The sequence below is a fragment of the Callithrix jacchus genome, chromosome 8 (assembly GCF_049354715.1).
Source record: "Callithrix jacchus isolate 240 chromosome 8, calJac240_pri, whole genome shotgun sequence".
NCBI lineage: Eukaryota > Metazoa > Chordata > Mammalia > Primates > Cebidae > Callithrix > Callithrix jacchus.
This window is the reverse complement of record NC_133509.1, coordinates 29480099-29507793: the sequence shown is the minus strand read 5'-3', so window position 1 is coordinate 29507793 and position 27695 is coordinate 29480099.

The following is a 27695-nucleotide window of genomic DNA, read 5'->3' as shown; positions in this document are numbered from 1 at the left end:
ATTCAATATAGTACTGGAAGTTCTAGCCAGAGCAATCAGGCAAGAAAAAGAAATAAAGTGTATTCAAATAGGAAAGGTGGAAGCCAAATTGTCTCTATTTGCAGACGACATGATAGTATACCTAGAAGACCCCATCGCCTCAGCCCAAAAACTCCTGAAACTGATAAGCAACTTCAGCAAAGTCTCAGGATATAAAATCAATGTGCAAAAATCACAAGCATTCGTCTACACCAATAACAGACTTTAAAAAAGCCAAATCAAGAGCGAACTGCCATTCGCAATTGCTACAAAAAGAATAAAATACCTTGGAATACAACTCACAAGGAACGTAAGAGACCTCTTCAAGGAGAACTACAAACCACTGCTCAACGAAATCAGAGAGGACACAAACATATGGAGAAACATTCCATGTTCATGGTTAGGAAGAATTAATATCGTGAAAATGGCTATACTGCCCAAAGTAATTTACAGAATCAATGCTATCCCCATCAAGCTACCATTGACTTTCTTCACAGAACTGGGAAAAACCACCATGAACTTCATATGGAACCAAAAGAGAGCCCGCATAGCCAAGTCAATTCTAAGCAAAAAGAACACAGCGGGGGGCATCACACTACCGGATTTCAAACAATACTACAAGGCTACAGTAATCAAAACAGCATGGTACTGGTACCATAACAGAGATATAGACCAATGGAACAAAACAGAGGCACCGGAGGCAACACAACATACATACAACTATACAATCTTTGATAAACCTGACAAAAACAAGAATGGGGAAAGGATTCCATGTTTAACAAATGGTGTTGGGAAAACTGGCTAGCCATGTGCAGAAAGCAGAAACTGGACCCCTTCCTGACACCTTACACTAAAATTAACTCCAGGTGGATTAAAGACTTAAACATAAGACCTAACACCATAAAAACCCTAGAAGAAAATCTAGGCAAAACTATCCAGGACATAGGAGTAGGCAAGGACTTCATGAACAAAACACCAAAAGCATTGGCAACAAAAGCCAAAATAGACAAATGGGACCTAATGACACTCCACAGCTTCTGCACGGCAAACGAAACAGTCACTAGAGTGGATCAGCAACCAACAGAATGGGAAATAATTTTCGCAGTCTACCCATCTGACAAAGGGCTGATATCCAGAATTTAGAAAGAACTCAAACAGATTTCCAGTAAAAAAACAAACAAGCCCATTCAAAAGTGGGCAAAGGATATGAACAGATACTTTACGAAAGAAGACATATATGAGGCCAAGAATCATATGAAGAAATGCTCATCGTCACTGGTCATCAGAGACATGCAAATCAAAACCACATTGAGATACCATCTCACGCCAGTTAGAATGGCGATCATTAAAAAATCTGGAGACAACAGATGCTGGAGAGGATGTGGAGAAAAAGGAACACTTTTACACTGTTGGTGGGAGTGTAAATTAGTTCAACCATTGTGGAAGACAGTGTGGCGATTCCTCAAGGCCTTAGAAATAGAAATTCCATTTGACCCAGCAATCCCATTACTGGGTATATATCCAAAAGACTATAAATCGTTCTACTATAAGGACACATGTACACGAATGTTCATTGCAGCACTGTCTACAATAGCAAAGACCTGGAATCAACCCAAATGCCCATTGATAATAGACTGGATTGGAAAAATGTGTCACATATACACCATGGAATATTATGCAGCAATCAGAAATGATGAGTTTGTGTCGTTTGTAGGGACATGGATGAATCTGGAGAACATCATCCTCAGCAAACTGACACAGGAACAGAAAATGAAACACCGCATATTCTCACTCATAGGCGGGTGATGAAAAATGAGAAGACATGGACACAGAAAGGGGAGTACTAAACACTGGGGTCTATTGGGGGCAAAAGGGGAGGGCCAGTGGGAGGGGGAGGTCGGGAGGGATAGCCTGGGGAGAAATGCCAAATGTGCGTGAAGGGGAGAAGAAAAGCAAAGCACACTGCCATGTGTGTACCTACGCAACTGTCTTGCATGCTCTGCTCATGTACCCGAAAACCTAAAATTCAATAAAAAAAAATGATACGTTCGTGTTTTTTGTAGGAACATGGATGAACCTGGAGATCATTATACTCAGCAAACGGACACAAGTACATAAAATGAAATACCACATGTTCTCACTCATAGGTGGGTGTTGAATGATGAGAACACATGGACACAGGGAGGGGAGCACTACACACTGGGGTCTTTTGGGGGAAAAGGGGAGGGACAGCAGGGGTGGGGAGTTGGGGAGAGATAGTATGGGAAGAAATGCCAGATATAGGTGAAGGGAAGGAAGGCAGCAAATCACACTGCCACGTGTGTATCTATGCAACTATCTTGCATGTTCGTCACATGTACCCCAAAATCTAAAATGGAATTTAAAAGAAGAAAAGAGAGATGAATCTAATAGATGCAATAAAAAATGATAAAGTGGAGATCACCACTGATTTCACAGAAATACAAACTACTATCAGAAATTACTACAAATATCTCTATTCACAGAAACCAGTAAATCTAGAAGAGATGGATAAATTCCTTGACACGTGCACACTCCCTAGACTAAGCAGAAAAGAAGCTGAAACCCTGAATAGACTAATAACAAGGTCCAATATTGAGGCAGCAATTAATAACCTACCAACCAAAAAATTCCAGCTCCAGACAAGTTCACAGCTGAATTCTACCAGTTGTACAAAGAGGAGTTGGTACCATTTTTTTAAAACTATTCTAAAGAATACAAAAACAGAGTATTCTCTCTAACTCTCTCTGTGAGACCAACATCATTCTGATACCAAAACTTGGTCGAGACACAACTGAAAAAGAAAACTACAGGCCAATATCCATGATGAAAATTGATGTAAAAATTTTCAACAAAATACTGGCAAACCAAATCCAAGAGCATATCAAAAATCTTATCGACTACGATCAAGTAGGCTTCATCCCAGTAACACAAGGCTGGTTCAACATACGCAAATCTATAATCCACCACATAAACAAAACCAAAGACGAAAACCACATGATTATCTCAATAGATGCAGAGAAGGCCTTAAACAAAATTCCTGTTTTTAATGCTAAAAACTCTCAGTAAACTAGGTTTTCATGGAATGGACCTCATAATAATATAAGCTATTTATGACAACCCACCGCCAAAATCATACAGAATGGGTAAAAACTGGAAGTAGTCCCTTTAAAAACTGGCTCTAGACATTGATGCCCTCTCTCACCATTTCTAGTCATCATAGTATTGGAAGTTCTAGCCAGAACAATTAGGCAAGAAAAAGAAATAAAGAGCATTTAATTAGGGAAAAAAGAAGTCAAATTGTCTCTATTTGCAGATGATATTATCATATATATTTAGAAGAACCCATCATCTCAGCCCAAAACCTTCTTAAGCTGATAAGCAACTTTGGCAAAGTTTCAGGATACAAAATCAATATGCAGAAATCACAACCATTTTTATATACCAATAACAGGCTTAAAAAGAGCCAAATCAAGAATGAACTGCCGTTCACAATTGCTACAAAGAGAACAAAATGCCTAGGAATACAACTAACAAATGATGTAAAAGACCTCTTCAAGGAGAACTACAAACCACTGATCAAGGAAATAAGAGAAGACACAAAGAGATGGAGAAACATTCCATGCTCACGGTTAGGAAGAATCAATATTGTAAAAATGGCCACACTGCCCAAAGTAATTTAGAGATTTAATGCTATCCCCATCAAGCTACCATTGACCTTCTTCACAGAACTGGGAAAAACCACTTTAAACTTTATATGGAACCAAAAGAGACCTTGCATAGCTAAGACCAATCCTAAGCAAAAAGAACAAAGCTGGAGGCATCATGCTAACTGACTTCAAATTATGCTACAAGTCTACATGAATCAAAACAGCATGGTGCTGGTACCAAAACAGCATGGTGCTGGTACCAAAACAGAGATATAGACCAATGGAACAGAACAGAGGCCTCAGAATCAATGCCACACATCTACAACCATATGATCTTTGACAAACCTGACTAAAACTAGCAATGGGGAAAATATATTTTCTTTAATAAATGGTGTAAGGGAAACTGAATAGACATATGCAGGAGGATAAAATTGGGCCCCTTCCTTACAGTTTATACAAAAATTAACTCCAGTTAGAATAAAGACAAAAATAAGGCCTAACATAATAAAAACCCTAGAAGAAAACCTAGGCAAAACCATTCAGGACATAGGCATGGGCAAGGATTTCATGACTTAAACACCAAAAGCATTGGCAATGAAAGCGAAAATAGACAAATGCGACCCAATCAAACTCCACAGCTTCTGCACAGCAAAAAAAAAAAAAAAAAAAAAAAAAAAAAAAAAAAAAAAACAACAACAGTCATTAGAGTGAACTGGCAACCAACATAAGGAAAAAAATTTGCAATCTACCCATCTGACAAAGGGCTACTATCCAGAATCTACAAAGAAGTAAAACAGATTTACAAGAAAAAACAAACAAACCCATTTAAAAGTGGGTGAATAATATGAACAAACATTTTTCAAAAGAAGACATATATAAGGCCAATAAACGTAAAAAAATGCTCACCATCACTGGTCATTAGAGAACAGCAAATCAAAACCACATTGAGATACCATCTCACACCAGTTTACAAAAGTGGCAATCATTAAGAAATCTGGAGACAACAGATGCTGGAGAGGATGTGGAGAAAAAGGAGCACTTTTACACCGTTGGTTGGAGTGTAAATTAGTTCAACCATTATGGAAGACAGTGTGGCAATTCCTCAATGATCTAGAAATAGAAATACCATTTGACCCAGCAATCCCATTACTGGGTATATACCCAAAGGATTATAAATTGTTTTATTATAGAGACACATGCACATGTATGTTCCTTGTGGTGCTGTTTACAATAGCAAAGACCTGGAACCAAACCAAATGCCCATCAATGATAGACTGGACAAAGAAAACGTGGCATATGTACACCATGGAATATTATGCAGCGATAGAAAATGACACCTTCATGTCATTTCTAGAAACATGGATGAATCTAGAAGCCATCATTCTCAGCAATGTGCCAAAAGAACACGAAACCAAACACTGCATGTTTTCACTCATAGGTGGGTGATGAACAATGAGAACACTTGGACGCAGGGAAGGGTACAGCAGTCACTGTACTAGGTGGGGGTGTGGAGGGGGCAAGGGGAGAGACGTAGGGGCATGGGGTGGATATAACACTGGGAGAAATGCTTGATATAGGCGATGGGATTGGGGGATGGAGACAGCAAATCAGCAAGGCATATGTGTACCTATGCAGCAAGACAGCAGGATGCAGGACGTGCACATGTACCCCAGAACCCAAAGTACCATAAATAAAATAAAAACTACCAACTGAGAACATGATATATTGCAAGAAAGTAATTTCAATTCCCTTATAAAATTTGATAGAAAAATATGTAAAAATATATGTATATGTTAAAGAATACACTATATAAAAAGGCCTAATTTGTGACATTAAGATCAAAGTGTGTGTTGGGAAAGACAGTCAAGTAAGAGACTAGCGTTTTATATGCTACTGGAGATAACATCAGATCAAAATCGATTGTTATAACTTTGAGACATTTTATGCAATCTGTGTAGTAACCACAATGATAATACATGTAGAATAGACAGAAAAGAAAAAGAAATAAAAACATGTTAGTACAAAAATTAATTAGACAAAAAAAGAAAGAAAAAGATAAATGAAAGAACTACAAGGGAGACACAAAACAGTTAACAGAACGGCAATAGTAACTCCCTAACTGCAAGTAATAACCTTAATTAAATTTAACAACGTTAAATTTTGCAATAACAGATACAAGGTCACTGAAAAAATAAAAACGTAAATCAAATAAATTCTATTTATAAGAGGCTCACCTGTTATTTAAAAAACACATGACCTGAAAGTGCAGGGATGGAAAATTATATTCTATATGGTAACCAAATATAATAGAATTCCATCCTAAATAGCAAAAGAAATAAAACAAATTTGGTCATGCTTACATTAGATCATTATACTAAGCAAAAACTGTCATAAAAGACAAAAAGATATATAATAAAAAAACCCTAAGAAGATATAATAATGTAAATGTGCACATGTATCAGCAACTGTTCCAAACATATAACATAAATAATGACAGAATTAAAGGGTTTAGTGTAGTGACTCATGCCTGCTTATAATCCCTGCATCCTGTCAGGGACTGAGGCAGGAGGATGGCTTGAGCCCAGGATTTGAGATCAATCTGGGCAAGATAGAAAAATTTCTTCTCTATTATATCTATATCTATATTTATATCTATATCTATATGTGTGTAAAAATAAAGGGAGAAATGGACACCACCACCAAAATGATAGGAGACTGAAATACTAATCTTTAATAATACAGAGGACAACCTGGCAGACCAACATGAAGACAGAGAATTGAGCAAGGAGTGTATCAACCAAATCCAAAGGACTGACAGAAACAGTTGCCCACTGCAGCGGCTTATGCCTGTAATCCCAGCACTTTGGGAGGCCGAGGTGGGTGGATCACAAGGTCAAGAAATCTTTTATAATGTTTTGAAGATCCTGGTCAACATGGTGAAACCTTATTTCTACAAAAAATACAAAAATTAGCTGGGCATGTTGGCAGGTGCCTGTAGTTCCAGTTACTCGGAAGTCTGAGGCAGGAAATTCTCTTGAACCCGGGAGGCAGAGGTTGCACTCCAGCCTGGCGATAGAGCAAATCTTTGTCTAAAAAAAAAGAAAGAAAGAAAAAAGAAAAAAAGAAACAATCTACTTAACAACAAAGTCCACATGCCTCTCAAATGCACATGGAGTATTTTTCACACAATATCACATATCAGACGACAAATAAATAAACTCAAGAAAATTAAAATTATACAAAGTATTACTTGCAACTAAAATAAAACTAGAAATTAATAACAGAAGAAAAATTTAAAAATTAACAAATACATAAAAATCAAGTAACATGCTCCTACACAACATTTATAGGTTAAAGGAAAAAAATCACAGTAAAAATTTCAACGTAACTGGGACAAAATCATATTGAATGCATTTGAATCTCGTCTTCAATTGCAGTAGTAAATGTGTACATTAAAAAATCTATCTCAATTAACTACTAAATGTTATCAAACATAAGAAAAAAATAAGGATTTCAGCAGTTATGAATAAATAACAAACACCATAGAAAAAGCAAATAAAATTTTGTTTTATTAAAAAGATCAAGAAAATTAAGTTAGATTTAAAAAAATAATAAGATGACATGGGAAAGACTGTTCGAGAAAGCAAGAGCCACATAATATAGGTGTTGTGCAGATCCGTATGGAGTGCTTCCATTTTATTCTCACCATAATGAAAAACTATTAGATAATTTTGAGCACAGAAGTTTGAGTTTTGGGAGGAGGAAAAAGAAGATGGCGTGGTAGGAGCAACTCAGGATTGCAGCTCTCAGTGAAGATGCAGAGGGTGAGTGCAAGCTGCATTTCCAGATGAATCTTTGTTGCCCACAGAAAGGAAAAATTCCCAGATATAGGAGAGACACAAGAGGCCAGTGCAGCTGTTTCAGCTGGCGTGGCCATTTCGGCTGGCGCCACAGCTCAGCGGCACTCCGTACAAAACGCACTGGTCTGGATGCCCTGTTAAACCAGCAATCTGAGATTTGGGAGGGCAGATTAGCATATCCATCTGATTAAACCAGACTTGGACAGTGAGCCAGACCAGGAGATTTCCAGGAAGCAACATTTGAGCTGGGTCGCAGCATGGGAAATCACACAGATCCCAGTGCCCTATCATCAGGCGACTGAAACACCTGGAAGAGAGTCAACCATTCAACTAAAAAAAAAAACAAGGGCTCTAAGGCGGGGAGCCAGGTGATCAGGCTTGGCAGGTCCCACCCCCACAGGGACAAACAAAATGGTGACTCGAAATGCTCAGGGTTGAGAGTTTCACTGTGGGCACAGCTAAACCCAGGAAGGTGCAGCTCGGTTGGGGAGGGGCGTCCACCATTACCGAGGCATTCCACCCCTACTGATGTACACTCCAATTCTTGACCCAGCCTGCCATTGCCAAGGCAACCCGCCATAACAGAGAGACTCCACAAACAGGGTGGAGCCCATGACAGCAGGGCAGAGCCCACAGAAACAGGGTGGAGCCCACGACAGTAGAGTGGAGCCCACAGGAACAGGGCGGAGCCCACAGGAACAGGGCAAAGCCCACGGCAGCAGGGCAGAGCCAGCAGAAGTATAGCAGAGCCCATGGCAACAGGGTGGAGCCTCAGAAGTCAAATAGTTACTAGACTGCCTCCTAGCTGGGCAGAAGAATGCAACAGACACTCATAAAGAAAGCCCTAACTCCCTGAGACAGAACATCTGAGGGAAAAAGGGGTTTTATGAGTTCTGCTGCAGCAGACTTAAACTTAACTGCCTAACAGTCCTGAATGATCAACGGAGCTCACAGCTCCGCACTTGAGCTCCAATAAAGTACAGATCGCCTCCTTAAGCAGCTCTCTGACCCCTGTATACCCAAAGATTCACCTCAAAAAGAACTAATCAGACTGACCCTTGGCGGGCATCATTCTGGGACAAAAATAGCAGCAGAAGAAACCGGTAGCATCCCTCACTGTTCCAAAGCTGCTACAGGTGTACCCCAGACAAGCAGGGCCTGGAGTGGACCTCAGCAGTTGTACAGCAGAGGGGCTAGACTGTTAGAAGGAAAACTAAGTAACAGAAATACTTCATTATCAACAATCTGGGCCTCCACTCAGAGACCCAATCAAAAAGTCAGCAACTACTTAGATGACAAGTGGATAAATTTACAAAGATGGGAAGAAACCCGTGCAAAAAGGAGGAAAACACTGGAAACCAAAACACCTCGCCTCCTACAAAGGACCAAAACTCCTCACCAGCAAGGGAACAAAGCTGGACAGAGAATGAGTGTGATGAAATGACAGAATCAGACTTCAGAAGGTGGATAATAAGAAACTTCCATGAGCTAAAAGAACATGTTCTAAATCAATGCAAAGAAACTAGGAACCTTGAAAAAAGATTTGAAAATAGATTTGAGAAAATGATAACAAGAATGGACAACTTAGAAAGAAATATGAATGAATTGAAGGAGCTGAAAAACACAACATGAGAACTTTGCGAAGCATGCACAAGTCTCAACAGCTGAATTGAACAAGCAGAAGAAAGACTATTAGAAGCTAAAGATCAACTGAATGAAATATAATGAGAAACCAAGATTAGAGAAAAAAGTGCAAATAGAAATGAACAAAGTCTCCAAGAAATGTGGGAGGATGTGAAGAGACCTAACCTACGTTTGATAGGTGTACCAGAATGTGATGAAGAGAATGAATCCAAGCTGGAAAATACTCTTCAGGATATTATCCAGGAAAATTTCCCCAACCTAGCAAGGCAGGCCAATATTCAAGTCCAGGAAATACAGAGAATACCACAAAGATATTCCGCAAGAAGAGCAACCCCAAGGCACATAATTGGCATATTCACCAGGGTTGAAATGAAGGAGAAAATACTGAAGGCAGCCAGAGAGAAAGGTTGGGTCACCCACAAAGGGAAGCTCATCAGACTCACAGCAGATCTCTCGGCAGAAACTCTACAAGACAGAAGAGAGTGGGGGCCAGTATTCAACATCCTTAAAGAAAAGAACTTTCAACCCAGAATTTTATATCCAGCCAAACTGAGCTTCAGAAGTGAAGGAAAAATAAAATCCTTTGCGAACAAGCAAGCACTCAGAGATTTTGTCACCACCAGGCCTGCTTTACAAGAGCTCCTGAAAGAGGCACTACACATAGAAAGGAACAACCAGTACCAGCCATTCCAAAATCACACTAAATGCTAAAGAGCATCAACAAGAAAGAATCTGCATCACTAACGGGAAAAACATCCAGCTAGCATCAAAATGGCGGTATCAAATTTACACATAACAATATTACCCCTAAATGTAAATGGGCTCAATGCACCAATCAAAAGACACAGAATGGCAAATTGGATAAGAAGCCTAAACTCATTGGTGTGCTGTACCCAGGAAACCCATCTCACATGCAAGGATACACAAAGGCTCAAAATAAAGGGATGGGGGAAGATTTACCAAGCAAATGGAGAACAAAAAAAAGCAGAAGTTGCAATTCTCATCTCTGATAAAATAGACTTTAAAGCAACAAAGATAAAAAAAGACAAAGAAGGACATTACATAATGGTAAAATGATCGATGCAACAAGAAGAGCTAACGATCCTAAATATATACAGACCCAATACAGGAGCACCCAGATACATAAGGCAAGTTCTTAATGAGTTACAAAGTGACTTAGACTTCCACACAATAATAGTGGGAGACTTTAACACCCCAAGGTCAATATTAGATTAACCAGACAGAAAATTAACAAGGATATCCAGGACTTGAACTCAGACCTTGAACAAGAAAACTTAATAGACATTTACGGAACTCTCCATTCCAAATCCACCAAATATACATTCTCAGCACCACATCACACCTACTCTAAAATTGACCACATCATTGGAAGTAAATTACTACTCAGCAAATGCAAAAGAACAAAAATTATAACAAACAGTCTCTCAGACCACTGTGCAATCAAATTAGAACTAAGAATTCAGAAACTAACTCAGAACCACACAGTTTCATGTGTGGGGAACGCTCCCATGTGAGACCCCTAGTAAATTAGTTCTCACCATGCGGTGAGTTTGAGCCCAGACACAGTCTCCAGTTGGAGAAAGTTGAGCTAAGGAAAGCAGGAACTAAAAGAGGCTTTAGGTTAAAGATAAACTACTGCAGACAATCACTAGATGGCCATGCGGTCTTCAGGTGCACGGTGCCCCAGTGGTTAGCAGTCACGTGTTGCAGTATGTTCCCTTTTACAAGCATATTCTTTGTTCTGTCAAGACAGTAGTGATTGACTGTCATAGCTTAATTGAACCTTCTGTTTTGTGAGATGATTAATCTGACTTTTCATTATATAGACAACAAAACCACCTGCTTGGTTCCATTGTGTATCTGATCTTTCTACTGTAACCACCTGATTTATGTTGTAACTTGTTTTTCCACAGTAAAAACTTTCTGCTCCCTTTTGTCTCACGGAACAAAGTATTGAACTGACATAAGTGAAGCTTTCAGAAGTGTATATAAACTGACCCTGAGCTAAATAAAGTTGTTGGTGAAGCACTGACTTCTCAACCCTCCAGATCCCCGCTGTCTATCATCTTTGTCTTCCGTGCATCCCCCAATCCAGGTTGGAACCCTCTTGCTTGACAAGAGTTCCTGGTAGACATGCCCCCTAGAAGTGGCGACCACGAAGGGACCTGGACATTGGGGACCTCCGTGACGGAAGAAAGTGCGTGGCTGCAGCAGTAAATTTGGCTTTTCTCGTAAGTAAGCTTTCTATTTTTGATTTTGTATAATATTAATCGAATTTTTTTCTCTCTTTGTTGTACATACACATCAAGGTAAGCAGGACTTGAGTTTCTTCTGGAGTAAAAATGAGACAACTTAAGTCTAAGGAGCATAAGTTGTGCATTTGTTGCATTCTATGATAAAATTCCAAGGCAAGGCTATTCCAAGAAAGGGAATTCCAGGCAAGGCAATCCCAGGCCAGGCCAGGCAAAGCAAGGCAAGGCAGTTCCAGGCAAGGCAAGGCAAGACACGGAAGAGGAAGGCAATTCCAGGCAAGACAATTTCAGGTAAGGCAACGCAAAGCAATTCCAGGCAATGCAAGGCAAGGCAAAGCAAAACAATTTCAGGCAAGGCAATTTCAGATGAAGTAAGGCAAGGCAACTCCAGGCAATGCAAGGCAAGACAAGGCAAGGCAAGAAAATACCAGGCAAGGCAAGGTAATCCCAGGCAAGTTAATTCCAGGCAAGGCAAGGCAAGGTTAGCCAAGGGAGGAGAAGGCAATTCCATGCAAGGCAATTCCAGGTAAGAAAAGGCAAGGCAATTCCAGGCAATGCAAGTTAAGGCAAGGAAAGGCAATTTTAGTCAAGGAAAGGCAAAAAAATTCCAGGCAAGGCAAGGCAATTCCAGGCAAAGCAATTCCATGCAAGGCAAAAAAAGGCTAGGCAAGTCAATTCCAGGCAAGGCAAATCCAGGCAAACGAGGAAAGACTAAGAAAGGAAAGGCAATTCCAGGCAAGGAAATTCCAGGCAAGGCAATTCCAGGCAAGGCAGGGCAATTTTAGGCAATGCGAGGCAATGCAATGCAAAGCAAGGCAAGGCAAGGCAAGGCAAAGAAAGACAATTTTAGACAAGGTAAGGCAAGGCAAGGCAAGGCAAAGAAAGACAATTTTAGACAAGGTAAGGCAAGGCAAGGCAAGGCAAAGAAAGACAATTTTAGACAAGGTAAGGCAAGGCAAAGCAAGGCAAGGCAAGGCAAGGCAAGACAGGGCAGGCCAGGGAAGGGCAGTGCAGAACAGGGCAAGGCAGGGCAGGGCAGGGAAAGGCAAGGCAATTCCAGGCAAACCAAGGAAAGGCAAGGAAAGGAAAGGCAATCACAGGGAAGACAATGCCAGGCAAGGCAAGGCAAGGCACTTCCAGGCAAGACAATTCCAGGCAAGGCAAGGCAAGACAAGGTAAGGCAATTCCAGTCAATGCAATTCTAGGCAACACTGAACAAGGCAAGGCAAGGCAATTCCAGGCAAGGTAATGCAGGGATATCCTAGGCAAGGCAATTACTGTCAAGGCAAGTCAGGGCAAGGCAAGCCAGGGCAATTTCAGGCAAGGCAATTCCAAGCGAGGAAAGGCAACGCACTTTGAGGGAAGGCAAGGCAGGGCAATTCGAGGCAAGAAAAGGTAAGGAAAGGCAGAATAACTCCAGGCAAAGTAATTTGAGGCACGGTAAGGCAAGGACGTTCCAGGCAAGGCAAGAATAAGCAACGCAAGGTAAGGCAAGGGAATACAGGGCAATTGCAGGCAAGGCAAGGCAAGGTAGAGCTATTCCAGGCAAGGCAATTCCAGGCAATTCAGGCAAGGCAAGGAAAGGCAGCTCCAGGCAGGGCAAATCCAGACAAAACAAGTCAAGTCAAGGCAAGGCAATTTGAGGCAAAACAAGGCAGTGCAATTCCAGGCAGGGCAACTCCAGGCAAGGCAAGGCATTCCTAGGCAAGGCAATTCCAGGCGAGACAAGGCAAGCCAAGGCAAGGCTATTCCAAGAAAGGCAATTCCAGGCAAGGCAATCCCAGGCCAGGCCAGGCAAGGCAAAGCAAGGCAGTTCCAGACAAGGCAATTCCAGGCAAGTTAGTTCCATGCAAGGCAATTCCAGGAAAGGCAAGACAAGACACGGGGGAGGAAAACAATTCCAGGTAAGGCAATTCCAGATAAGGTTAGGCAAGGCAATTCCAGGCAATGCAAGGCAAGGCGAGGCCAAACAATTCCAGGCAAGGCAATTCCAGATAAGGTAAGGCAAGGCAATTCCTGTCAAGTCCAGGCAAGGCAAGGCAAGGCAATTCCAGGCAAGGCAAGGCAAGGCAAGGCAAGGCAAGGCATTTCTAGGCAAGGCAATTCCAGGCGAGACAAGGCAAGCCAAGGCAAGGCTATTCCAAGAAAGGCAATTCCAGGCAAGGCATTCCTAGGCCAGGCCAGGCAAGGCAGGGCAAGGCAGTTTCAGGCAAGGCAATTCCAGGCAAGGTAGTTCCAGGCAAGGCGATTCCAGGCAAGGCAAGGCAAGACACGGGGAGGAAGGCAATTCCAGGCAAGAAAATTCCAGGTAAGGCAAGGCAAGGCAATTCCAGGCAATGCAAGGCAAGGCAAGGCGAAACAATTCCAGGCAAGGCAATTCCAGATAAGGTAAGGCAAGGCAATTCCTGTCAAGTCCAGGCAAGGCAAGGCAAGGTAAGGCAATTCTATACAAGGCAATTCCGGGTGAGACAAGCAAACCAAGGCAAGCCAAGGCAATCCAAGGCAAGGCTATTCAAGGAAAGGCAATTTCAGGCAAGGCAATCTTAGGCCAGGCCAGGCAAGGTAAGGCAAGGCAATTCCAGGCAAGGCAATTCCAGGCAAGGCAATTCCAGGCAAGGCAAGGCAACACAAGGGAGGAGAAGACAATTTCAGGCGAGGCAATTTCAGGTAAGGCAAGGCAAGGCAAGGGAAAACAATTTCAGGCAAGGCAATTCCAGGCAAAACAAGGCAAGGAAAGGCAACCACAGGGAAGGCAATCTCAGTCAAGGCAAGGCAACACAATCCCAGTCAAGGCAATCCCAGGCAAGGCAAACGCAGGCAGGCAAAACAAGGGAAGGCAATCACAGGGAAGGCAATCCCAGGTAAGGCAAGGCAAGGAAAAACCAGGCAAGGCAATTCCAGGCAAGGTAATTCGAGGCAATACAAGGAAGGCATGGCAGGAGAGTTCCAGGCAAGACATTTCCAGGCAAGACAAGGCAAAACAAGGTAAGGCAATTAAAGGCAATGAAATTTTAGTTTTAGGCAATGCTTCACAAGGCGAGTCAAGGCAAATCCAGGCAAGGGAATTCCAGGCAAGGCAAGGCAACTCCATCCAAGGCAAATAAAAAATAGGCAAGGCAGGGCAATTCCAGGCAAGGCAATTCCAAAGAAGGCAAGGCAAGGCACTTCCAGGCTAGGCAAGGCAGGACAATTCGAGGTAAAAAAAGGTAAGGAAAGGCAGAAAATCTCCAGTCAAAGAAATCTGAGACAAGGCAAGGCAAGGCAAGGAAGTTCCAGGCTAGGCAAGAACAGGCAATGCAAGGCAAGGCAAGGCAAGACAGGGAAATTCCTGGCAAGGCAATTGCAGACAATACAAGGCAAGGTAGGGCAATTCCAGGCAAGGCAACTCCAGGCAATTCAGGCAAGGTAAGGCAAGGCAAGGCAGTTCTAGGCAAGGCAAATCTAGACAAGGCAGGGAAATTCCAGGCAGGGCAACTCCAGGCAAGGCAAGGCAAGGCAAGAAAATTCTAGGCAATGCAATTCCAGGCAAGGCAATTTCAGGCAAGACAACCCAAGGCAAGGGTATTACAGGAAAGGCAATGTCAGGCAATGCAAGGCTATTCCATGCAAACCAATACTAGGCCAGGCTAGGCAATTCCAGGAAAGGATATTTCAGACAAAAAAAGCAAGGCAATTGCAGGCAATTCCAGGCAAGTCAATTCCAAGAAAGGCAAGGCAAGGCAATGCAAAACAATTCAATGCAAGGCAATTCCAGGCAAGGCAAGACAAGGCAAAGCAATCCCAGGCAAAAAAAGGCAAGGAACTCCCAGCAAAGGCAATCCCAGGCATGGCAATTGGAGGCAAGGCAAGGAAAGGAAAGGAAAGGGAATCACAGGGAAGACCAATCCTAGGCAAGGCAAGGCAAAGCATCGCAATTCCAGGCAAGGCAATCCCAGGCAGGGCAAAACAAGGCAAGGCAAGACAATCCCAGGCAAGGCAATCACAGACAAGGCAAGGCAACACAACGCAATTCCAGGCAAGGCAATCCCAGGCAAAAAAAGGGCAAGAAAAAACCAGGGAAGGCAATCCAGAAAAGGCAATTCAGGGCAAGACAAGGCACAGCAAGGCAGGGCAGGGCAGGGCAGGGCAGGGCAGGGCAGGGCAGGGCAAGGCAGGGCAAGGCAGGGCAAGGCAGGGCAAGGCAAGGCAAGGCAAGGCAAGGCAAGGCAAGGCAAGGCAAGGCAAGGCAAGGCAAGGCAAGGCAAGGCAAGGCAGAGCAACTCCATGCAAGGCAATTTGAGGCAATTCGAGGCAATGCAAAGCAAGGCAAAGAAGGAGAATTTCAGGCAAGACAATTCCAGGCAAGGCAAGGTAGGGCAATTCCAGGCAATGCAATTCAAGCCAAAGCTGCAAAAGGCAAGGCAAGGCAAGGCAAGGTAGGGCAATTCCACGCAAGCAACTCGAGGCATTTCGAGGCAAAGCAAGGTAAGGCAAGGCAGGAGAATTTCAGGCTAGACAATTCCATGCAAGGCAAAGCAAGGCAAGGTAGAGAAATTCCAGGCAAGGCAATTGCAGGCAAAACAATGCAATGCAATGCAAGGCAAGGCAAGGCAAAACTATTCTATGCAAGGCAATTCCAGGCAATGCAACACAAGGCACAGCAAGTCAATTGCAGGCAAGGCAAAGCTAGGGAAGGCAAGGCAAGGCAAAACAATACCAATACCATGCAATGCAATTCCAGGTAAAGTAAAACAAGGCAAGGTAGTACAATTTCGGGCAAGGCAAATCGAGGCAAGGAAAGGCAATGCAGGGCAATTCCAGGGAAGGCAATTCTAGGCAAGGCAGGGCAATGCAAGGCAATTCCACGCAAGTCAATTCCACGCAAAGCAAGTCAAAGGAACAAAGAAAATTCCAGGCAAGACACTTCCAGTCAAGGCAAGACAAGGCAAGGCAAAACAATTCTAGGCAATGCAAGGGAAGGCAAATCAAGGGAAGTCAAGGCAAGGCAATTTTAGGCAAGGCAAGTGAACACAAGGCAAGGACATGCAATTCCAGGCAAGGCAATATCAGGCAAGGCAAGGCAAAACAAAGCAAGGCAATTCCAGGCAAGGCAAGGCAAGGTAATTCCAGGCAAGGCAAATCCAGGTAAGACAAGGCAATTTCAGGCAATGCAAGGTAAGGCAATTCCAGGCAAGGCAAGAAAAGGCAAGGCAACTCCAGACAATACACTTCCAGGCACGGCAAGGCAAGACTAGGCAAGGCGATTCCAGCCAAGGCAATTGGCAAGGCAGGGCAGGGCAGGGCAGGGCAGGGCAGGGCAGGGCAAGGCAGGGCAGGGCAGGGCAAGGCAGGGCAAGGCAGGGCAAGGCAAGGCAAGGCAAGGCAAGGCAAGGCAAGGCAAGGCAATTCTGGACAAGTCAATTCCAGGCAAGGCAAGGCAAGAAAATGCTAGGTAATTCCGGACAAGTCAATTCCAGGCAAGGCAAGGCAAGGCAAGGCAAGGCAAGAAAATGCTAGGTAATTCTGGACAAGTCAATTCCAGTCAAGGCAAGGCAAGGCAAGGCAAGGCAAAAGAATTTCAGACAAGGCAAATTCAGACACTGCAAAGCAAGGCAATTCCAGGCAAGGCAAGGCAAGGCAATGCAGGACAATACAAGGCAGGGCAATTTCAGGCAAGGGAAGGCAAGGCAAGGCAGGGCAATTCAAAACAGGTCAATTCCAGGCAAGGCAAAGCAAGGCAATTCTAGGCAAGGGAATTTCATGCAAGGCAAGGAAAGCCAAGACTACGCAATTCCAGGCTGAGCAATCCCAGACTGGGCAAGACAAGGCAATGCAAATAAATTCCAGGCAAGGCAAGTCAATTCTAGGCAAGGCAAGGCAAGGCAATTCCAGGCTAGACAATTCCAGGCAAGACAAGACAAAAAATGTAAGGCAATTCCAGCCAAGAAAATTTCAGGCAAGGGAAGGCAATTTTATGCAGGCAATTCCAGACAAGACAATACGAAATAGGCAAGGCGATTCCAGCCAAGGAAATTCCAGGCACGGCAAGGCAATTCCAAGCAAAGCAATTCCAGGCAAAGCAAGAAAAGAAAAGGAAGGCAATTTCAGGCAAGGGAATTCCAGACAAGGCAAGGCAAAACAATTCCAGGGAAGGCAAGGTAAGAAATGGCAGTGCAATTCTAGGGAAGGCAATTCCAGGCAAGGCAATTTTAGCCAAGGCAAGGCAAGGCAAGGCAAGGCAAGGCAAGGCAAGGCAAGGCAAGGCAAGGCAAGGCAAGGCAAGGCAAGGCAAGGCAAGGCAAGGCAAGGCAAGGCAAGGCAAGGCAAGGCAAGGCAAGGCAAGGCAAGGCAAGGCAAGGCAAGGCAAGGCAAGGCAAGGCAAGGCAAGGCAAGGCAAGGCAAGGCAAGGCAAGGCAAGGCAAGGCAAGGCAAGGCAAGGCAAGGCAAGGCAAGGCAAGGCAAGGCAAGGCAAGGCAAGGCAAGGCAAGGCAAGGCAAGGCAAGGCAAGGCAAGGCAAGGCAAGGCAAGGCAAGGCAAGGCAAGGCAAGGCAAGGCAAGGCAAAGCAATTCCTGGAAGGCAAATGCAGGAAAGGCAATTGCAGCCAAGGCATAAAAAGGCAATTCCAGGAAACACAATTCAAGATAAGGCAAGACAAGGCAATTACAGGTAATGGAATTCTAGGCAAGGCAAGGCAACTCAATTCCAGGCAAGTCAATTTCAGGCAAGGCAAGGCAATGCAAGGGAAGAAAAGGCAAGATAATTCGAGGCAAGCCAATTCCATGCAAGGCAATTCCAGGCAAGAAAAGCGGAGGTAACACAAGGCAATTCCAGGCAAGGCATGGCAAGGCAAAGTAAATAGAGGCAAGGGAATTCCAGGCCAGGCAATTTCAAGCAAGGTAGGAGAAGACAAGGCATGGCCAGGCAAATACCTGCAAGCCAATTCCAGTCAAGGCAAGGCAAGGCAAAGCAAGACAACTCCAGGCAAGGCAACTAAAGGCAATCCCAGGCAAGGCAGGCAAGGCAAAGCAATTCAAGGGAAGACAAGACAAGGCAAGGCAAGGCAAGGCAATGCTAGGCAATTCCGTGCAAGTCAATTCCAGGCAAGGCAAGGCAGGGCAGGGCAAGGCAATGCATGGCAAGGCAAACTATTCCAGTCAAGGCAAGTCCAGACATGACAAGGCAGGACAATGCAAGGCAATTCCAGGTGCATCAAGGCAATGCAGGACAATAGCAGGCAGAGCCATTCCAGGCAAGGCAAGAGAAGGCAAGGCATGGCAATTCAAGGCAGCGCAATACCAGGAAAGAAAAAGCAAGGCAATTCTAGGCAAGGGAATTCCAGGCAAGGCAAGGGAAGCTAAGACAATAAAATTCCAAGCAGGACAATTCCAGACTAGGCAAGACAAGGCAAAGAAAAGAAATTTCAGGCAAGGCTAGGCAATTTTAAGCAAAGAAAGGCAAGGCAACACAATTCCAGGAAAGGCAAGGCAATGCAAGGCAATTCCAGAAAGTGAATTTTAGGCAAGGCAATTCTAGGCAAGGAAAGACAAAGCAAGACCAGTCAATTCCAGGCAAGGGAAGGCAAGGCAAGAAAAATCAAGCAAGACAGTTTCTCTCAAGGCAAAGCAATTCTAGGAAAGGCAATTTCAAGCAAGTCAAGGGAAGACAAGCCATGGCCAGGCAATTTCAGGCAAGGCAATTTCAGTCAAGGTAAGGCAAGGCAAAAAAAGGCAACTCCAGGCAAGGCAAGGAAAGGCAACTCAAGGCAATTCCAGGCAGGGCAAACAAGGAAAAGCAATTCAAGGCAAGGCAATTCCAGGCAAGGCAAGGCAATTCCAGGTTAGGCAATGGAAGGCAACCCAAGCCAAGGCAAGGCAATCCCAGGCAAGAAAATTCCAGGCAAGGCAGTTCCAAGAAAGGCAGTCCGGTGAAAGAAAAGGCAAGGAAATGCAAGGCAATTCCAGGAAAGTCAATTCCAGGCAAGCCAAGACAAGGCAATTCCAGGCAAGAATATGCAATTCAGTGAAATTTCAGGCAGGGAAATTTTAAGCAAGGCAAGGCAGAGCAAATCCAGACCGGGCAATTCAGGGCAAGGCAAGGCAATTCTAGGCAAGGCAATTTCAGCCAAGGCTATTCAATGCAAGACAATATCAGAAAAGGCAACGAAAGGCAAAGCAATTCTAGGCAAGGCAATCCCAGGCAAGACAAGGCAAGGTAAAAAAAGCAATCCCGGGCAAGGAAAGAGAAGACAATTTTAGACAAGGCAAGGCAAGACAATTCCAGGCAAGGGAAGGCAAGGCAAGGCAATGCAGTACAATTCCAGCAGGGCAATTCCAGACAAGGCAAGGCAAGGCAGGGCAATTCCAGGCAAGGCAAAGCAAGGCAATTCTAGGCAAGAAATTCCAGACAAGGCAAGGCAATTCCAGGCAGGGCAATTTGAGACTAAGCAAGACAATACAACGCAAAGAAATTCCAGGCAAGGCAAGGCAATTTCAGGCTAGGCAATTCTAGGCAAGGAAGGCAAGGCAATTCCAGGCTAGGCAATGCAAGCCAATGTAAGGCAATTCCAGGCAATAAAATTCTAGGCAAGACAAGTTAAGCCAAGGCATTGCAATTCCAGGCAGGGCAATTCCATACTAGGCAAGACAAGACAGCGCAAAGAAATTTCAGGCAAGGCTAGGCAATGTTAGGAAAGGCAATTTCAGGCAAGGAAAGGCAAGACAAAACAACACAAAAAAATTCCAGGCAAGGTAAGGCAAATCCAGGCAAGGCAATTTCAGGCAAGGAAAGGCAATTCCAGGCAAGGAAAGGCAAGGCAAGGCAATTCCAGGCAAGGCAAGGCAATTCCAGGCTAGGCAATTCTAGGCAAGGCAAGGCAATTTCAGGCTAGGCAACGCAAGCCAATGCAATGCAACTCCAGGCAAGACAAGGTAAGCCAAGGCAATGCAATTCCAGGCAGGGCAATTCCAGACTAGGCAAGACAAGGCAACGCAAAGAAATTCCAGGCAAGGCAAGGCAATGTTAGGAAAGGGAATTTCAGGAAGGGAAGGGCAAGGAAAGGCAATTTCAGACAAGGCAAGAAAATTACAGACTAGACAATTCAAGGCAATGCAAGGCAACAGAAGCCAAGGCAAGGAAATTCCAGGCAAGACAATTCCAGGCAAGGCAATCCCATGCAAGAAAAGGCAAGGCAATGCAAGGCAATTCCGGGAAAGTGAATTCCATGCAAGGCTATTCCAGGCAAGAAAAGGCAAGGCAGTGAAATTCCAGGCAGGGCAATTTCAGGCAAAGCAAGGCAAGGCAGAGAAATTCCAGGCAGGGTAATTCAGGGCAAGGAAAGGCAAGGAAATTCTAAGCAAGACAATTCTAGGCAAGGCAAAGCAGGACAAGGCAAGGCAATTACAGGAAAGGCAAGGAAAGCCAAGCCAAGGCAAGGCTATTCCAGACATGGCAATTCCAAGCAAGGCAAAAAAGAAAAGGCATAGCCAGGCAATTTCAGGCAAGGCAATTTCAGGCAATGCAAGGAAAGGCAACTCAAGGCAATTCCAGGCAAGGAAGGAAAGGCAAAGCAATTTAAGGCAAGGCAAGGCAAGGCAATTGCAGGGAAGACAATTAAAGCCAAGGCAAGAAAATGCAATGCTAGGCAATTCAAGGCATTTCAATTATAGGCAACTTAAGGCAAAACAAGAAAAGGCAAGGCAAAACAATCCCAGAAAACACAAATCCAGACACGGCAAGGCAAGGCAAGGCAAGGCAATGTAATTCAAGACAGGGCAATACAATGCAGGGCAATTCCAGATAAGCCAATTCAAGATAAGGCAAGGCAAGGCAAGGCAAGGCAAGGCAAGGCAAGGCAGGGCAATTCAAGGCAGGGCAAATCCAGGCAAGGCAAAGCAAGGCAATTCTAAGCAAGAGAATACCAGGCAAGGCAAGGCAATGTAATTCCAGGCAGGGCAATTTCAGAATAGGCAAAAGAAGGCAATGCCAAAAAATTCCAGGCAAGGCAATTCAAGGCCAGGAAAGGCAATTTCAGGCAAGGAAAGGCAAGGCAAGGTAAGGAAAGGGAAGATAATTTAAGGCAAGGCATTTCCATACGAGAAAATTTTAGAAAAACAAGAGAAGGCAAGGCAATTCCAGGCAAGGCAAGGGAAGGTAAGGCATGGAAATTCCTGGTATGGCAATTGTAGGTAAAACAAGACAAGGCAAGGCAATTCCAGGCAAGGCATGGCAAAACAAGGTAGATAGAGGCAAGGCAGTTTTAGGCAACGCAAGGCAATTCCAGGCAAGGCAATTCCAATCAAGGCAAGGCAAGGCAAAGCAAGGCAATTCCAGGCAAAACAATTTCAGGTAAAGCAAAGCAAGGCAACTCAAGGCAATTCCAGGCAAGGCAGGCAAGGCAAAACAATTCAAGGCAAGGCAAGGCAAGGCAAAGCAAGGCAACTAAAGGCAATTCCAAGCAAGGCAGGCAAGGCAAAACAATTTGAGGCAAGGCAAGACAAGGCAAGGCAAGGGAAGGCAATTCCAGGCAAGACAATTAAAGCCAAGGCAAGGCAAATCAATTCCATGCAAGACAAGGCAAGGCAATGCTAGGCAATTCCAGGCAAGTCAATTCCAGGCAAGGCAAGGCAAGGCAAAACAATTCCATACAAGGCAAATTCACACATGACAAGGGAAGGAAAGGCATGGCAATTCCAGACAAGGTAAAACAATGCAGGACAATTTCAGGCAGGTGAATTCCAGGCAAGACAAGGCAAGACAAGGCAGGGAAATTCAAAACAGGGCAATTCCAGGCTAGGCAAGGCAAGGCAAATCTAGGCAAGGGAATTCCAGGCAAGACCAGGCAAGCCAAGGCAATGCAATTCCAGGCAGGGCAATTCCAAACTAGGCAAGACAAGGCAAGAAAAGGTAAGGCAAGGCAAGGCAATTCCGGGAAAGTCAATTTAGGCAAGGCAAGGCAACGCAATTCTAGGCAAGAAAGGCAAGAAAGTGAAATTCCAGGAAGGGCAATTTCAGGCAAGGCAAGGCAAGGCAGAGAAATTCCAGGCAGGGTAATTCAGGGCAACACAAGGCAAGGGAATTCTAGGCAAGGCAATTCCAGGCAAGGCAAGGCAAGGCAAAGCAAGGCAAGGCAACGCAAGGCAAAGCAAGCCAATTCCAGGCAAGGCAATTCCTAGCAAGGCAAGGCAAGCCAATGCAAGGCAATTCCAAGCAAGGCAATTCCTGGTAAGGCAAGGCAAGCCAAGGCAAGGCAATTTCAGGCAAGGCAATTCCATGCAAGACAATTTCAGAAAATGGAAGAGAAGTCAAGACAATTCCAGGCAAGGCAAGGGAAGGTAAAGCAGGGAAATTCTGGGTATGGCAATTTTAGGTAAGGCAAGGCAAGGCAATACAAGGCAATTCCAGGCAAGGCATGGCAAAACAAGATAAATAGAGGCAAGGCAGTTTTAGGCAAGACAAGGCAATTCCAGGCAAGTCAATTTCAAGCAAGGCAAGGGAAACCAATAATTTCTCAGGTAATTTCAGGCAAGGCAATTCCAGTCAAGGCAAGGTAAGGCAATTCCAGGCAAGGCAAAGGAAGGCAACTCAAGGAAATTCCAGGCAAGGCAGGCAAGGCAAAACAATTCAAGACAAGGCAAAACAAGGCAAGTCAAGTCAAGGCAATTCCAGGCAAGACATTAAAGCCAAGGCAAGGCAAATCAATTCCATGCAAAACAAGGCAAGGCAAGGCAATGCTAGGCAATTCTGGGCAAGTCAATTCCAGGTAAGGCAAGGCAATTCAGGGCAAGGCAAGGTGAAACGATTCCATGCAAGGCAAATCCACACAGGGCAAGGGAAAACAAGGCAAGGCAGTTCCAGACAAGGCAAGGCAATGCAGGACAATTTCAGGCAGGTGAATTCCAGGCAAGGCAAAACAAGGCAAGGCAGGGAAATTCAAGGCAGGGCAATTTCAGGCAAGGCAAAGCAAGGCAATTCTAGGCAAATGAATTCCAGGAAAGGTAAGACAAGCCAAGGCAATGCAATTAATGGCAGGGCAATTCCAGACTAGGCAAAACAAGGCAAAGCAACAAAATTTGAGGCAAGGCAAGGGAATTACAAGCAAAGCAATTTCAGGCAAGGCAAGGCAAGGCAAGGCAATCCCAGGCTAGGCAATACCAGGCAAGGCAAATCAAGGCAATTGCAGGCTAAGCAATTCCAAAAAATGCAAGGCAAGGCAAGGCAATTCTAGGCAAGAGAATTCCAGGCAAGGCAATCCCATGCAAGAAAAGGCAAAGTAATGCCAGGCAATTCCAGGAAAGTCAATTTCAGGCAAGGCAACGGAACGCAATTCCAGGCAAGAAAGGCAAGGAAGTGAAATTCCAGGCAGGGCAATTTCAGGCCAGGCAAGGCAAGGCAGAGAAATTCCAGGTAGGGTAATTCAGGGCAAAACAAGGCAAGGCAATTCCAGGCAAGGCAAAACAAGGCAAAGCAAGGCAATTCCAGGCAAAACAAATAAAGCCAAGGCAAAGCAAGGCAATTCAATACATGGCAAGGGAAGGCAATGCTTTGCAATTCCGGGCAAGTCAATTCCATGCAAGGCAAAGCAAGGCAAGGCTCGGCAAAACAATTCCAGACAAGACAAATACAGACAGGGCAAGGCAAGGAAAAGCAAGGAAAGGCAATTCTGGGTAAGGCAAGGCAATGCAGCACAATTCCAGGCAGGGCAATTCCATGCAAGGCAAGGCAAGGCAATGCTCGGCAATTCCAGGCAAGTCAATTCCAGGCAAGGCAAGGCAAGGCAGGGCAAGTCAAGGCATAAGAAGTCAAAAGAAATCCAGACAAGGCAAATCCACACATGGCAAGTCAAGTCAAGGCAAGGCAAGGCAATTATAGGCAAGGCAAGTCAATGCAGGACAATTCAAGGCAGGGTAATTTCAGGCAAGGAAAAACAAGGCAATTCTAGGCAAGTGAATTCCAGACAAGGCAAGGCAAGCCAAGGCAATTCAATTCCAGGCAGGGTAATTCCAAACTAGGCAAAACAAGGCAGGGCAAAGAAATTCCAGGAAAGGCAAGGCAATTCCAGGCAAGGAAAGGCCAGGCGAGGCAATTCCAAAAAAGGCAAGCCAATTTCAGTCTATGCAATTCCAGGCAAGGCAATGCAAGGCAATTCCAGGCAACGCAAGGCAATGCAAGCCAAGGCAAGGCACTTCCAGGCAAGACAATTCCAGGCAAGGCAATTATGTGACGTCAATTCCAGGCAAGGCAATTCCAGGCAACGCAAGGCAATGCAAGCCAAGGCAAGGCACTTCCAGGCAAGACAATTCCAGGCAAGGCAATTATGTGACGTCAATTCCAGGCAAGGCAATTCCCGGCAAGAAAAGGCAAGGCAGGGAAATTCCAGGCAGAAAAATTTCAGGTAAGGCAAGACATGGCAGAGAAATTACAGGCAGGACAATTCAGGGCAAGGAAAGGCAAGGGAAGACAATTCTCTGCAAGGCAATTCCAGACAAGGCAAAACAAGCCAAGGCAAGGCAATTACAGGCAAGGCATTTTCAGGCAAGGCTGGAAAAGCCAAGGCAAGGCAATTCCAAGCAAAACAATTTCAGGCAAGGCAATTCTATGCAAGACGATTTCAGAAAAGACAATAGAAGGCAATGCAATTCCAGGCAAGGCAAGGGAAGGAAAGGCAAGGCAATTCCAGGCACGGCAATTCCAGGTAAGGCAAGGCAAGGCAATGCAATTTCAGGCAAGACAATTCCAGGCAAAGAAAAGGCAAGGCAAGTAAAGGCAATTCCAGACAAGAAAGGAAAGACAACTCCAAGCAAGGTAATTCCAGCCAAGAGAAGACAAAAATGCAAGGCAATTCCTGCTAAGGAAATTCCAGGAAAGAAAAGAAAATTCCATGCAAGAAAAGGCAATACCAGGCAAGAAAATTCCAGGCAAGGCAAGGCAAAACAATTCCAGGCAAGGCAAGGTAAGAAAAAGAAATGCAATTCTAGGCAAGGCAATTCCAGGCAAGGCAATATTAGGCAAGGCAAGGCAAGACAAGGCAAGGCAAAGCATGGCAAAGCAATTCCGGGAAGGCAAATGCAGAAAAGGCAATTGCATCCAAGGCAAGGCAAGACAAGGCACGGGAAGGCAATTCCAGGAAAGACAATTCAAGGTAAGGCAAGGAAAGGCAATTCCAGGCCATGCAATTCCAGGCAAAGCAAGGCAAGGCAAGGCAAGGGAAGACAATTCCAGGCAAGTCAATTGCAGGCAAGGGAAGTCAAGGCAAGGGAAACAAAGGCATGGTAATTTGAGGCAATGCAATGAAATTTCATGCAAGGCAAGGCAATTCCATGCAAGGCAATTCCAGGCAAGGCAAGACAAGTAAAGGAAGGCAATTCTAGGCAAGGGAATTTCAGGCAAGGCAAGGCAATACAATTCCAGGCAAGGCAAGGTAAGAATAGGCATAGCAATTTTAGGCAAGGCAATTCCAGGCAAGGCAATTTTTGGCAAGGCAATGCAACGCAATTCATGGCAAAGCAATTCCTGAAAGGCAAATGCAGGAAAGGCAATTGCATCCAAGGCAAGGCAAGACAAAGCAGGGAAAGGTAATTCCAGGAAAGGCAATTGCAGGTAAGGAAAGGCAAAGCAATTCCAGGCCATGCAATTTCAGGCAAGGCAATTCCAGGCAAGTCAATTTCAGGCAAGGCAAGGCTAGGCAAGGGAAAAAAACGCAAGGTAATTCAAGGCAAAGCAACTCCATGCAAGGCAATTCCAGGCAAGGAAAGACGATGAAAGAGAAGGCAATTCCAGGCAATACATGGCAATGCAAGGCAAATCGAAACAAGACAATTTCAAGCAAGGCAAGAGAAGACAAGGCATGGCCAGGTAATTTCAGGCAAGGCAATTCCAGTCAAGGCAAGGCAAGGCAAAGCAAGGCAATTCCAGGCAAGGCAATTCTAAGAAAGGCAAGGCAAAATAACTCAAGGCAATTTCAGACAAGGCAGGCAAGGAAAAGCAATTCAAGGCAAGGCAAGACAAGGCAAGGCAAAACAAGCAAGGCAATTCCAGTCATGACAATTAAAGCCGAGGCAAGGCAAGGCAATCCATGCAAGGCAAGGCAAGGCAATGCTAGGCAATTTTGGGCAAGTCAATTACAGGCAAGGAAAGGCAAGGCAAAACAATTCCAGACACAGCAAATCTAGACATGGCAAGGCAGGGCAAAGCAAGGCAAGGCAAGGCAATTCCAGGCAAGGCAAGGCAATGCAGGACAATTCCAAACAGGGAAATTTTAGGTAAGACAAGGCAAGGCAAGGCAGAACAATTCAAGGCAGGGCAACTTTAGGCAAGGCAAAGCAAGGCAATTCTAGGCAAGTGAATTCCAGACATGGCAAGGCAAGCCAAAGCAATGCAATTCCAGCCAGGGCAATTCGAGAAAATTTCAGGCAAGGCAATTCCATGCAAATCCATGTAAAACGCTTTTAGGCAAGGCAATCCTAGGCAACTTCAGGCAAGGCAATAACAGGCAAGGCCATTTCAGGCAATTCTAGACAAGGCACGTTCAGGCATGGCAATTCCAGGCAATTTCAGGCAAGGAAATTCCAGTCAATTCCAAAAAAGGCAATTCTAGGCAAGGCTGTTCCAGTCAATTTCAGGAAAGGCAATTACAGGCATGGTAATTCCAGGCAATTCCAGGCAAGGCAATTCCACACAAGGCAATTTCAGGCAATTAAAGGCAAAGCAATTCAGGCAAGGCAACTCCAAACCATTCCAGGCAAGGCAATTTCAGGCAACTACAGGTAAGGCAATTCCAGAGAAGGCAATTCGAGGCAATTTCAGACAAGGCTGATCCAGGCGAGGCAATTTTAGGCAATTCCAGGCAAGGCAATTCTAGGAAATTCCATGCAGGGCAACCTCAGGCAAGGCATTTTCAGACAATTCCAGGCAAGGCAATTTCAAAAAAGGCAATTCCAAGCAATTCCAGGCAAGGCCATTCCAGGCCATTCAAGGCAAGGAAATTTCCGGCAAGGCAATTCCAGGCAATTCCAAGATAGGCAATTAAAGGCAAGGTAATTCCAGGCAAGGCAAGGCAACATAATTCCAGGCGAGGCAAGGCAAGGCAATTCCAGGCAAGGCAAGGCAAAACAATTTCAGGCAAGGCAAGGAAAGTTAATTCCAGGCAAGGCAAGGCAAGTCAATTCAGGCAAGCCAAAATAAATCAATTCCAGAAAATGCAATTCCAGGCAAGAAAACACCTAGCAAGGCAATTCCAGGCCAGGCAGTTCAAGAC